At 47.2% G+C, this 12341-nt stretch overlaps 1 pseudogene; it reads right to left on the reverse strand.

The window, feature by feature from the left end:
- Positions 1-5419: 5419 nt before the first annotated feature.
- On the reverse strand, positions 5420-5919 carry LOC100482001 (annotated as a pseudogene).
- Positions 5920-12341: the final 6422 nt, after the last annotated feature.

The raw sequence follows: 12341 nt of genomic DNA on the forward strand, positions 1-12341 counted from the left end.
ATATTACTTCCCAATAGATGGTGTCTAGGAAACATTTTAAAGTACTCCTGTGGGACGCTAAGCGGCTGGTGAGTTTCTCCTCCTGACATCGTGAAGTGAGTGCTCGGCCGCCGAGGCGGGACCTGCTGTGCCTTGCTGTGACTTGCTGTGCCTTGCTGGGACCCAGCCGGCCACATCAGGCTGCGGAGATGCTTGTTACAGATGGACATTCACTCCATAAAGCCAGGGAAGGTTGGCACAGGCCCTGGTGTCAACTTGGGGGAATAAGAATACTTGGATACATAAACTTGTGTTTCAGGCTTGGTAGTTAAGCGACTAGCCCCAAGCCAGCATGGAGCCTTCGACGACAGGTGTTCACTGAGCATCTGCCGTGTGTCAGACATCAGCACCCAGAAGGCAACCACTGTTTCCAAGTTTCTAAACATTCTTCTCGAATTATTCTGTATCGGCAGACACACACACACACACATTTTACAAAAAGACAACATGCCGCACACATTGTTGTGTATCTTACTTTTTCTCTAAACATTGTATCTCATGGGTCATTCCGCAAGAGTGCATAAGCACATAAGCTTCGGTACAGCTCTTTGTTTTTAATACTTTCTTTTTCACAAGATTCTTTTCAATAACTGCATGGTATCCCACTGGATAATTTATATGAACGACTCCGTATCAATGGAGAGTTAGGTGGTTTCCAATCATTAAAAAACGCTGCCGTTGTAGGGGCGTCTAGCTGGCTCAGGCAGAACGTATGACTCTTGGTCTCAGGGTTGCGAGTTTGAGCCCCACGTTGGGTGTAGACATTACTAACAATAAATAAGCTTAAAAAAATGCCTCAGTGTATAGTCCTGTACACACACTGTTTCACAGATGTGAGAATATATTGGTAGGAGAACCTAGAAGTGGAATGACTGGGGACTGTTTTAAAAAAGAAAAAAAAAATCGTACATAAATCTGTTCCAAAGGTGGCAAGAAGTAGAAGGTCACACTGTTTAATGAATTAATAGATGTGGTAAAACAACGTAGCAGAGAGCAGTGGCCTGTGGGTACTTAACTTCAGTCAGACAATTAACCTGGTGACCTTGGGCAAGTCTTTTAACTTCTCTGAACCTTTGTTTATAAAATGGATCCCTTGGTCATTCAAAGCTGAGGGAGAAAGCCACAAACCTATGTACTTTTAAAAAAAAATTTTTTTTTAAGATTTTATTTATTTGAGAGAAAAAGAAAGAGATCATGAGTGGGGGGCTGGAGCAGAGGGACGGGGAAAAGCAGACTCCCCCTGAGCAGGGAGCCTGACATGGGGCTCAATCCCAAAACCCTGGGATCATGACTTGAGCCTAAGGCAGACGCCCAACTGACTGAGCCACCCAGGCGCCCCTTTAAAAGCATTTACTATCCCAAGATCCAGTGTAACATTTGTCTCAACTCCTCTTGGCTTTTCCTTGCTGAGCTACGGGAGCTGTCGGTTTCAGGTTCTATTACTTTCAAAGGGGTTGGCACACTCTGTCGCCAGCTTCCATTTTGCAGGAACGCATGGTGCCATGAAAATAGCCCTGGAGAGCTGGCTGAGGAGTCTGACCTGAACTCTCATCCCAGCTGCATGAAATTGGGACTTCCTCTTCTCTTGCAGGGCCTCACTCCATTGTTGAGTGGATGAACCCACTGTGAGGGTTTGGATTTCAAAGAAGGGTACAGTCCCATTTCCCATTTCTCCCATTTTTTTTTTAACAGAGAATGGGATAAACACATCCTCACAGGATAAACATGTCTGCACCATGTTCAAATTCCAAATGTCACTGAGTCCCTATAAGCTTCCTTCCTTCCTGTGGACAATGTTTGCTCAGGAACATGGGCTGCCTGAGGAGCCCCAGACAGAGGAGACAGAATTGCTGGTGGGAAAGATTAGACTAATCCCCATAAGCCAGCAGGGCCATTGGTGAAATGTTTTCTTAGGGTTCTGTCTGTGGTGCTGTTGTGACAGGTAATCATTTACTACCTGAAGTAAGCGCTAAGCTGTGCTGAGATAGGGTTGTTCAGAAAACACTGACCTGAGTGTGGGCACCAGAGTAAGATATGAATAACCTGGAGCAACTCCATGGACCAGAGGCCCTTGGTCTTTCAGCAAACGCCGTCTATGACTAGTGGCCAAACAAGAACTTGATCAATGAAAGACTGTTGTTGGGTGGTAATGGAAGTGTAAATGTAACCGTTAAGTATTGAACTTTGCTTGTAGTTTCTTTATAAATATTTTAGCTCAAGTTTAGACTTGGGCCTTCAAGGATTATTAGGGGAAGAGTGGGGGTTTGTACACACAGAAAGAGACAGGGTCTTAGCAAGGAGATCTGACTGACTGAGCTTGCACAACGTTGAGAAACATGAGTGAACTGAACTTGCTGTTGTAGAGAAGCTTCTTTCCTCAGTCAGGAAAAGTCCCACCTTCCACCTGAATCCTACCCATCCCTGAAGCATTCTGTCATCATGGACATTCCCCGGTGCTCCTTAAAGTTCAGACTGAGGTGAATCTCCACATTCACAAAATCCAACAACAGGAATAGAAGTCTGCTGGCTCCTTAATTTGAGGTCATGTCTGCCTCCAGGCCACCTGAGGCCTATGGGGTCAAGCTGTGCGCTTTCAAAAAAGGCCCCTGCCGGTGCTGAAGATTCTTTTGGGCACCACAGCCATCCCTTCCACTTGTCTTTCATAGCTTTGCTCTCCTGGGTTCTTTTCTAGCTCACAGCTCCCCTGGCTTGGCAGGGTCACCATGTTGGTTGACTTCACTTGTCAGTAGGCAGCATGGGTGACTGGTCTGGGGAACCCACCCTGTTTTTGGCTGGTGTCCATCTTCCCAGCTTCGTGCCTCTCACACTGGCCCTGACCTGTCCAGGGGCCCAGCTCTGCTCCACAGCATGCATGTGAGAGGTGGGGGAACACTTATCTTCTGCTCCCTCAAGTTGGCATGGCGTGGAGCAGTACTAGAGTGAGCTCTTCCGGTTTTCTCTCCACTCCTCCGAACTGCATGATGGGATCAGTTGCAGCCTGCATCAGTCAGGCCACAGCTTCCAGGAGCAGGAGCAGCAGCTGTTCTCCCCGTAGCAAAAGGCAGCCAACAGGGGCCCCGTTTTCTTGGCTTCCCTAAACCTGAGACTACAGCTTGCTTCTGCTTCCACTTCCCAGCATCTTGGCCCAGGCTTGGGAGGGTCACTTCCAACTTGGGAGGCAGGAAGAAAGCCCTGCAGGGCTCTCCGAACCAGCCTTCCACTTTGGGTGAAGGGACTCATTTATTTTAATCTTTTTAAAAGGCAAATTTGGTCTAGTTATCAACTGATCATTCCTGGAAGGGAGGAAGAGCTAAGAACAGGATCTCCTCGCTTCCAGTAAGCAGCAAGAATTAAGGTACCAGGCATGGCGCTCCTACCTTGTTGCTACCCCCACTTTTGTTTAACTCCTCATTCTCACATCTTCGTGGCTGCAGCCAGGAGGACAATGGTCTTCTTCTGATTTACAAATCCTGCTTCCTTCCTAAAGAAGAGTCCTCCTGCCTCTTCAGATCAGGGACCTCTCCCAGGCCCACACGGTGAATACTGGTGCTGGGTCACCTTCTGGAACAGCACTGTAGAATGACCCTTTTCTCTCTTCCCTGTGCCTGTCCTTCTGGATCAAAAGGTACCAGCAAACATACATAGTCCAGTCATAAAGGCCATGCCATCAGGATCCCACACTGCCAATTTCATTGTGATGCTGCCAGGGTATGAACATGTCTGGTGCCTTCTGGGTATTTTATGTCCTTGCAGGAAAGGGCGAATCAGCCTGAGAAATCTTCGGCTGCCAGTGGCATCGGGCCTCTGCCTGCCCGGCGGTGACCTTTCCCACTGCCTTTCTGCAGACACAAAGCAGGTGTCCCCAGAGGTGGCTGTCAGCTGCAGCAGCCACAACATGAAACCAGGCTCTGGTCTTCCTGAAGAGACTCAGCCTGCCTCAGTGCTGTGGCCTGGGGGGGGGGAGGGGAAGGGGAAGGAAGGTTTTTAGGGACCAGACAATACCTTCTTCTTTGTCCCTCTTTCCAGCTCCATCTCTCTGCCTTTTCCAGACTTTGTTCTTTGTTTAAAAGGTCTGGATGGAGGAGCAGAGGCAGCCGTTGTGCAAGGGATGTAATTTTGACCCCTTCTGCCCCTAAAAAAATCAATACTCCTTTGAGTCTCTGTGAAGAGTGTTTTATAGACTCCTTTCTGGGCAGCCCCAATCTGTAAAAGCTGATATTATCTGATGACCCTTCTCATACTTACACATTTTTTTTTTACAAAATATTTCCAGAATGTCACCTTCTTCTGTAACCAAGACTTTACTGCACGTGTCTGCTTTGTGACAGTGTATCTTTTCCGCCCAGGATGGAAGGGAAAGTTCCCGATTTACATACCTGAAGGCACTGGGGGATGACAGAGGTCATCAGTTGACAGGGTAGTTTTCAGAGAGACGGGAGCAAGAGGTGGGGTAGCCATGTTAAACATGAATGGAGGAGCTTGGCTATGGGCGTTTTGCCAAGACAGAGAAAAATCCGTCAGCTTGAGGACGTCTGTCACCTGTGATAAGGCCCAGCCTTCACCAGCGTTACCTCAAAGACAGAAGACACCTAGGTTTTATTCTTCCTATCGTGTGGGCCACTTCGCAAGGGGAGAAACACGCATGCTCCACTGAATTGCCGAATTCTAGAGCTGGAAGAGGCTTTCTATATCATGTCATACCCATGTTGCAAACTGGTGGCCAGCTGGGTCCCCGCGATGGACACAACTTTGGGTGGCCTGCACAGTGTTTTTGTTTCTCCATTTGTTGCCAACATTTGCAAATCAGGAGATTTCAGATAAAAATAAAGTTTGAGAGATTTTCTTGAGGCTCTGGCCACTCTGGCCCCATTCCTACATGGGAAAAACTGAGAGGCAACCATTCCTTGTGCTTCCAGAGGCCCAAATCCCTGCCCTTCGCTTACGCACAGTACGTCCAGATGCACCTGGGTTTGTGACCCCTCACCTGAACTCAGCCCGCATCCCACAGCCTTGTTCCCCTATGAGGAGACAGGAACCTAGAAAGTGAGGTGCTTCCCAAGGCCTCACGGGGACTAACAAGGAGAGTCCCTGCTGAGTTCCCTCTGTCCCTTGCTGTGCCAGGGACTGTTCTAGGGTGCTTTGTTTTAGTTAAAGTATTCCTAAAAAGTTAAAACAAAACAAAACCCAAAACTGATCATTCAAGAAAAAGGAAGGCAGCATTCTGTGGTGGGAAAGGCATTGTGTTGGGTTTCAGACAGACCCAGATCCAAACCCCGGTATTTTGTTGTTGTTGTTGTTGCTGTTTGACAGATCCTGCCACAGGTTTATTTGTACAAATACACAGGAGGACACCAGCCCCAGAGAGACAGAAGCCTAGGGGTCACACCAGTCCTTGCACCCTAGCATTGGCAGACAGAGCCTCTATACTTGGAAACTTCCTGGGGGCCTGGGGACCTTTTGGAGCCTGAGCCGCAGCTGCCTCCGGGCCCTTGGGTTGAGCCTTGGCCTTGGACTTTGGCCGGCAGAGCCCGAGACACTTGGCAATGTGGGCATGAGCACGTTTCCCAAGTTTGCGGTGAGCGATGCAGGCAAGTCGACCGAGCTTGTGGCTGCCACCCTTTGAGATCCGGGGCTTGACCTCCTTGGGCTTGACGAGGGCTCTGACAGCCTTGGCATGGGCACTCATGGCCTTGGTGTTGTTGGCTTGCATCTTCTTCAGGCCCTTCTTGTTGTGCTTCTTGGCAAAGCACACGTTCCTAGGGAACTTGGGGTCTACGCCCCTTAAGAGATTCGTATCCTTGTGACCAAGGTTTCTTGATACCGTTTCTATGCCATTTTCATGGAATGGTCATGCGTGCTGTGGTTCTTGGACTTGGCCATGTCTACACTGAAGCCCACAGCTCCCTCAAACCCTGGTATTTAGTACTTGAGTAGAAGTATGTGGACATCTACCAATGAGCCAAGCAGAGAGAAAATATCTTTGGTTCTCACTCTTAGTTGTGTGACCTTGTTCCCCCCTTGTAACTTCTCTGACTTGCACAGTGGGAATACTGACACTTACCCTGGGGCTGGTTGTGATGGTTGGTGCTCATTCTGTGAAGTCTTTCCTGATACCCTACGCCTGGTCATCAGTCCCCTCTGCCCCATTAATCCCCTAAAATGTGACAACACCTTCCTTTGTGCCATTTGGCCCTAGACACCTCTATTCCTGCACTTGTTACCATACTGCATTTGCCCCCCAGTTAGATTGCAAATCCGGACATTGGAGCCCTGTACCTGTTTTTATGACTCCAGTACCTAACACTTCATAGGTACTTTGTGACTGTTTTTCGAAAGCCCCTAATACGATGGCTGTGATTTTTAATAACTAGCATGTTGGAATGAATGCATCCAAATCCATTCCACCCTTCAAAACAGTAGATCAGTGAGACCATCATTGCTCAAAGCTGGTCTAGAACTTGGTGCTTGGACTTGCTTTTGGGCCATCCTGGAACTACCCAAGAAAACTTGTCTCTTTCCTTTGTTACCATGTCAGATTTTCCACCCAAACAATATTTACTACCTCCTTTAGTTGTAAATCTTAATTCTGACTACCAACATCAAGGATGTCATAGTTCTCCAAACCTGTAAAATGCTCCATACATTTACTTTGTTATTGTTATCTGCCAAAGAGCCTAAGGGATGAAAAACTGCCACCATTGAGAATTACACAAAAGAATATTCTTCATCAAGGAAAGAAATGCCAGAAGAGATATCAATACGTTTTGAATAATGAGGATGTCATTAGAATAAGAAAGTACTTTGAAAGAAAGTCTTTTCATTTAAATGAATGAAAAAAAAATCAATCCCATTGCTATATAGTTACCCTGTGCCTGGAGGGATGAGGGAGGAAGGAGCCAGCCAAAGAAGTAACAACACAGTGTCCAGAAATAGTTAAGACCCAGAGTGCATTACATACCCTCCAACCATTGTCCCCCATCACCTGACTCCTGATTCCTCCATTTATCATAGGAAGAGGAGCATCCCTTGTGGTGGTCTTGTTTTCGCTCCAAAATAATTGATACAAATATCTCCTCCAGCTAGGCTTTTCTGAGTGGTGGTGGGAATGGCCATAGAGACAAGGCTGGGACCACGAATACAGCAGAGGACCCAGGAAAGGAGCTGACAGTCCAGCTGAGGAGATGAGGCAGGAGAGCGAAAGCATACACAGCATTAGGGGAGGCATCCTGGGGCAGGGGGAGAGGTTCACTTCTACTGGTGGGCCTCAGGAAGGTGCCGTGGAAGAAACAGTAGTTCTGTTGGGCTGTAAAATCCTGGGGGCAATGGGAATGTGTTGGAGCAGCAGAGTAGGCAAGGGAGGAGGCCATCCAAGCTGACGGAGTAGGGTGAACTACCTTGTTAACTAAGATTAAACCATACACAATAAAGACATCGTTTGTGGATCAGTCACTTACCTTGTTTCTCATCTTTCCTTCGAGGGTAGAAAGAGCATCGTGAGTTCTAAATCAGTGTTACTCATTTTCCATGTAGCTGTGGAACATCATTAGGTCCCTCTGTACCTCAGTTTGCACATCTGTTAAAAAGAGAAATCTCTGACTTTCATATCTCACCAAGTTGTTCAGAGGATGGAATGATATAATGCATGTGAAAAGTTGTTTATTCATTCATTCATCCATCCATTCCTTCAAGTAACCACACACTGAGCCCTTTGGGATTCCATCAGTAGGAGAGGGGGAAAGACGTGGATATGGAATTCCAATCAGATCCAGGGCTATAACCAGTTCTATCGGAAGAGAGAACTAGACAATAATCACTGGAGACATTTGAGCATTGGCTTTGGAAATGCTCTCTTGGCCTCTAAACTGCTACTAATTGTATTTTTTTCTCTCTTTTCATTAACTGTTAAAACGATAAAGTCTCAATACCAACTGAGAGGCATCTCCTGTGAGAAAGTCAACTGGGATCAGGAGTGTGCACCCCAAAGCTGGTCTCTGCATGTGAATGCCCAGACAGTGCCAGAAGTCCATGCCCCACACCCGCAAGGTGTCTTGCCCGTGTGCCTCTTCCCCCTTTACAAGCCCAGCACTCTGCCGGAAGACCTGGGTGCTTGGTTTCTCATTTCTTTGGGCAAAATGGAAAAACCAAGGGCACGTGGGGGGGGGTGTCACATTTTCCTTGATGTTGTGTTGTCCCTGGTAGGGTGTGTCCAGTACCCTCGAGAATCTGCTTTACTTCTTTGAGGAAGATCCCAGAATGAGGCTTCCCAGCTTCCCTCTTTTTGGTCGATACTGGTCAAAACACTGACTGCTTTGTCTGAGTTCACACCCCTCCACTTTTTACCTGGGTTCTCGGGGGCAGGACAGTTGCTAGGAGCCACTGAAGGAAGATTGGGAAGAGGTGAAAAGGTAAAGTCTGGAGCAGTATTTACTCTCCCACGGCAGGCTGTGTGACCAGGAGAATGAATGGGGAGGGCAACAGATAAGGTTGACCAACACAACATGCTCGTTGCTTCATAGGGACACTGGTTACGATTTTATTAAACCCTGAGAATGCTTTTTGATAAAGAGAAAAATCACGGGGTGTTTTTCACTGTTGAATTCCCTCAGAAAATCAGGCCTTTCCAGACGATGGTTTGACATCCTCTGTAAACACAATTAGTCTGGGGTTCTTGCTGCATGGTAGTAAAGATGCCTTCACAAAAGCAGGAGGGAGATTAAATGATTACATTAGCAGAGCAAATATATGTATGATAAAGTTTTATGAGCTCTTCTTCCAAGAAAGGGGCTCTGTAAAAAGAATATTGTATTATCCTTGTTCCAAGGCTCAGGGAAATGCAGCCTCCCCTATTCATCTTGGCGGTTTGTGATCACATTTATCTCTTCATGACTTTTTTTTTCCCCAAGAAAATTCAGACCAAACATCACCATGTTATTAATATTATTTAGTGTTGAATCTTTACATACCTTGTTTTATACCATATATCCTTCTCTTTGAGGTGGTAACTCAAAATTTTTCTCAGGATAGACCAAAAACATATAGCAGCAAAGCAAACATTAAAATATTACTGTAATGTAATTTCTTGCCAAGATTATAAGATTCCCTTCTTTGTGGGATTATGACAGTCATTTCGTTGACTCTCCGGGAATGGGCTGAAAGCTGATGGATGGGCCAGATGATGCTCTGGGCATTATGGTTACTTTCTCCATAAGCACAACCTGTAGGTAAACCAGAGCTTCTGTCCAGGTCATCTCCTTGTCCTTGCAGCCAGAGGTTCACAGTCCAAGACAGACAGATGGCTGTTGCAGGTCAAACCATGCTGCTCTCATTATAAAGCTAAGTTAATGTAATGCAAGCTAACTCTTTACATTAGGTAAAGGAAGAAGTGTGCCTCTAGCACCAGGGCATGGAAAGGAAATTATAGAAGCCATAGATTAGTATCTGTCACCACTGGTCTTCCAGTTAGTTGAGGAAAACATCCCCAAGTAAAAGTTTTTGTTGTTCATTTTCCTGAATGACAAGACAGAGCTTGAAGGGTTGGGAAAGGGGTGATTCTCAATCTTCCAGACTTTTGTCCCAGTAATTGGGAGGGAAGCCTAACAGCCAGAATGCCATTCCTCTTCATTTCTGAAAGCTGTAAAGGAGTTCCCAAAGGCTCATTACAGTAAAACACCATGGAAATCCTGCTTAACTCTATTTGTTATCTATTGTTGCATAACAAATCACCCTCAAACCTGACGGCTTAAGGCAATAATGAACATTTATTATCTCACACGGTTCCTTTGGGTCAGGAGTTCTGACGTGGCCTAGAAGGGTACTTTCAGCTTATGGTCTCTCGTGATGTCAGGTGACACCTGGGATTACCATCATCTGAAGCTTTGATGAGGCTGGAGAATCTGCTTCCAAAATGGCGCATTCTCATGACTGGGGGGTTGGTACCAGCTGTGGACGGGGCACCTCAGTTCTTCACCACCTGGACTTCCCCCATAGGGTGGCTCAGGTTCCCCATGACATGCCAGCTAGCTTTCCTCAGAGTCAATGACCCAAGAGAAAACAAAGCCAAAGCTATGATGTCTTTTAGGACCTAGCCTCGCGGTCACACTCCATCATTTCTGCAAAATCCTATTGGTTATACAAGTCAGCGTATGTGGGCAGAAACAACAGAAAATGATAATACCATCGTGGAGGCTGGCTACCATATTAATTTATCTGAATCTTCAGCCTATCTTTTACCCGGTGTACCAGTGTCTGTTTGAAACTTTGTTCTGTGGTTTTCCTCAAGAAGGTAATAGGCATTTGGCAAAAACCACTACCTACCCTCTCCTTGACCCCCACGACACATACATACCACCACCACTGCCAACAAACACCTTCCACGGTCAAAAGAAACATGGCAAACTACATCTTGGAAACTCATAACTCACTTGACATCATGAAAACTCTGAAGAGCATCCTAGTAAGTAGAATTGTTCAAATGTCACTCACCATTTCTTACTCATTTGACTTCGAATTCTCCTTCACAGAATGCATATTAATGTCTCCCCAAACACTATGCTCAGCAGGCCATAATTTAAGAAATGCCTTTCCGCTGTTGTTTCAAATTAGGGCTAATCAGTCCTTAAGTTTGGCTGGTCAGTCTCCTAGGAAGTTTCTGTGGCTCTGATGTTTGTGGGAATTCCACCGAGGTGTGGGGGATCTGCCTTGGTCACCACCCACTTTTCCTCTTCAGCCATTCCAGGACTAGAACATTTCCATCACATCAGAAAGTTCCTCACACCCCTTTGCAGTCAGTCGCCTCCGCCCCACCACATAAACCCCAGCCCCAGCAAACACACACCTGATCTGACAGTAAGGTTCTCGTCAACTGAGTTGGAGTAATTCTGACTCAGTGCCTAGCACCGTCCTCGTGCCCTGGAGAGAGAGGGTAGAGAGCGGCCTCTGTGAGTCTGTGATCTGCTTTGCAGACAGGCCTGGGAAACAGCTGAATTGCAGTAGCCTCTTATAGGTCAATTAGGGCCAGAATGACCCTGGAATGAGGTGATTTTACAAATCTGGAGATGACTACAGGCTGCTAAGGTCAGGGAGTTCTTGCAGCTCTGAGGGGCATCTCTGGAAGATGGCAGGGTGTGGGTGGTTTGGTGTGAGAAGGGGGGTATGGGGAGGAAGGCAGGCAGCTCAGCAAGTGATAGGGTTGTGGGATCAGGGGGGCTGGCCTCCAACATTTGCAGCCCTTTCACAGACCCAAGGAGAAGGTTCTGCTGGAGGAGGCTGCGGGATTCCTGCTGAGCCGCTGCGGAAGACGAGTGAAACCTGGGATAGCAGGATCAGGTTATTTCCCTAATTATTGCATAATATAGCATATGTTGCATTAACATACATTATTTACTAAATAAATGCAGGTTTAAAAAAATGTCCGACTATGAGCCTGCTGCCCTTTGCTTTTGAAAATGGCCTTGGTGCCTCTCAGCCCTTGGCCAGCTCTCCTGAGCTCTGGGGAGCCCCACAGTGTGAGCGTTTGCCAAGCCTCTAATGACAGGGGCCCATTAGAGCGCATGGCTGCGTTCCTGGAACCTCCGGTTAGATGCAGAAATGGAGCCGGAGAATTAGCTTGATGCGTGCTCTGCCAAGGAGGGACATGCATTCCCAGTGGTGGTGGCTCCCCGGAGGGTGAAGCGGATGGGGAGGATGTGTCTGGGTCATTAAAGCAGTGCCGCCACCAGCAGGCGGGCTCTGAGCACCCCTCCACCCCACTCCAGCTCTGGCCAGTTCAGGAATCCCCGTGGCCACCAGGGCCTATGCTGGCAGTAGCAAGGGGCATGACGGAAGGAAGAAAAGGAGGAGTAGAGAGAGGCATGGGAAGTCATGAACCCAAACTGCCCTAGGATAGGCACTGGGAATGGAGGGGAGAATCAGACACTGTCCCTGCCCTCAGTGAGGGGGGTGGAAGAGGAATGGCCGGTTAATATCTTATGATAGGTGTAAAGTGATAGGGCCCTGTTAAGGGTTGAACTGGGTCCCCTTCCAATTCATATGCCTCAGAAATGTGACCTTATTAGGAGAAAAATTCTTTTCAGAGGTAATCAAGTTCAAGTGGTCATTAGGGTGGGGCCTAATCTAATATGACTGTGTGCTTATAAGAGGGAATATTTGGACACAGACATAGAGAGAAGACAATGTGAACACAAAAAAAGAAGACAGCCATCTACAAGCCAAGGGGAGAGACTGGGAACAGATCGTAGAAGGACTCTTCCCTGCCAACACCCACCTAGATTTCAGACTTCTGGCCTCCAGAACTTTGAGACAGT

This window comes from Ailuropoda melanoleuca, chromosome 14 (genome assembly GCF_002007445.2).
Source record: "Ailuropoda melanoleuca isolate Jingjing chromosome 14, ASM200744v2, whole genome shotgun sequence".
In the NCBI taxonomy this organism is placed as follows: domain Eukaryota; kingdom Metazoa; phylum Chordata; class Mammalia; order Carnivora; family Ursidae; genus Ailuropoda; species Ailuropoda melanoleuca.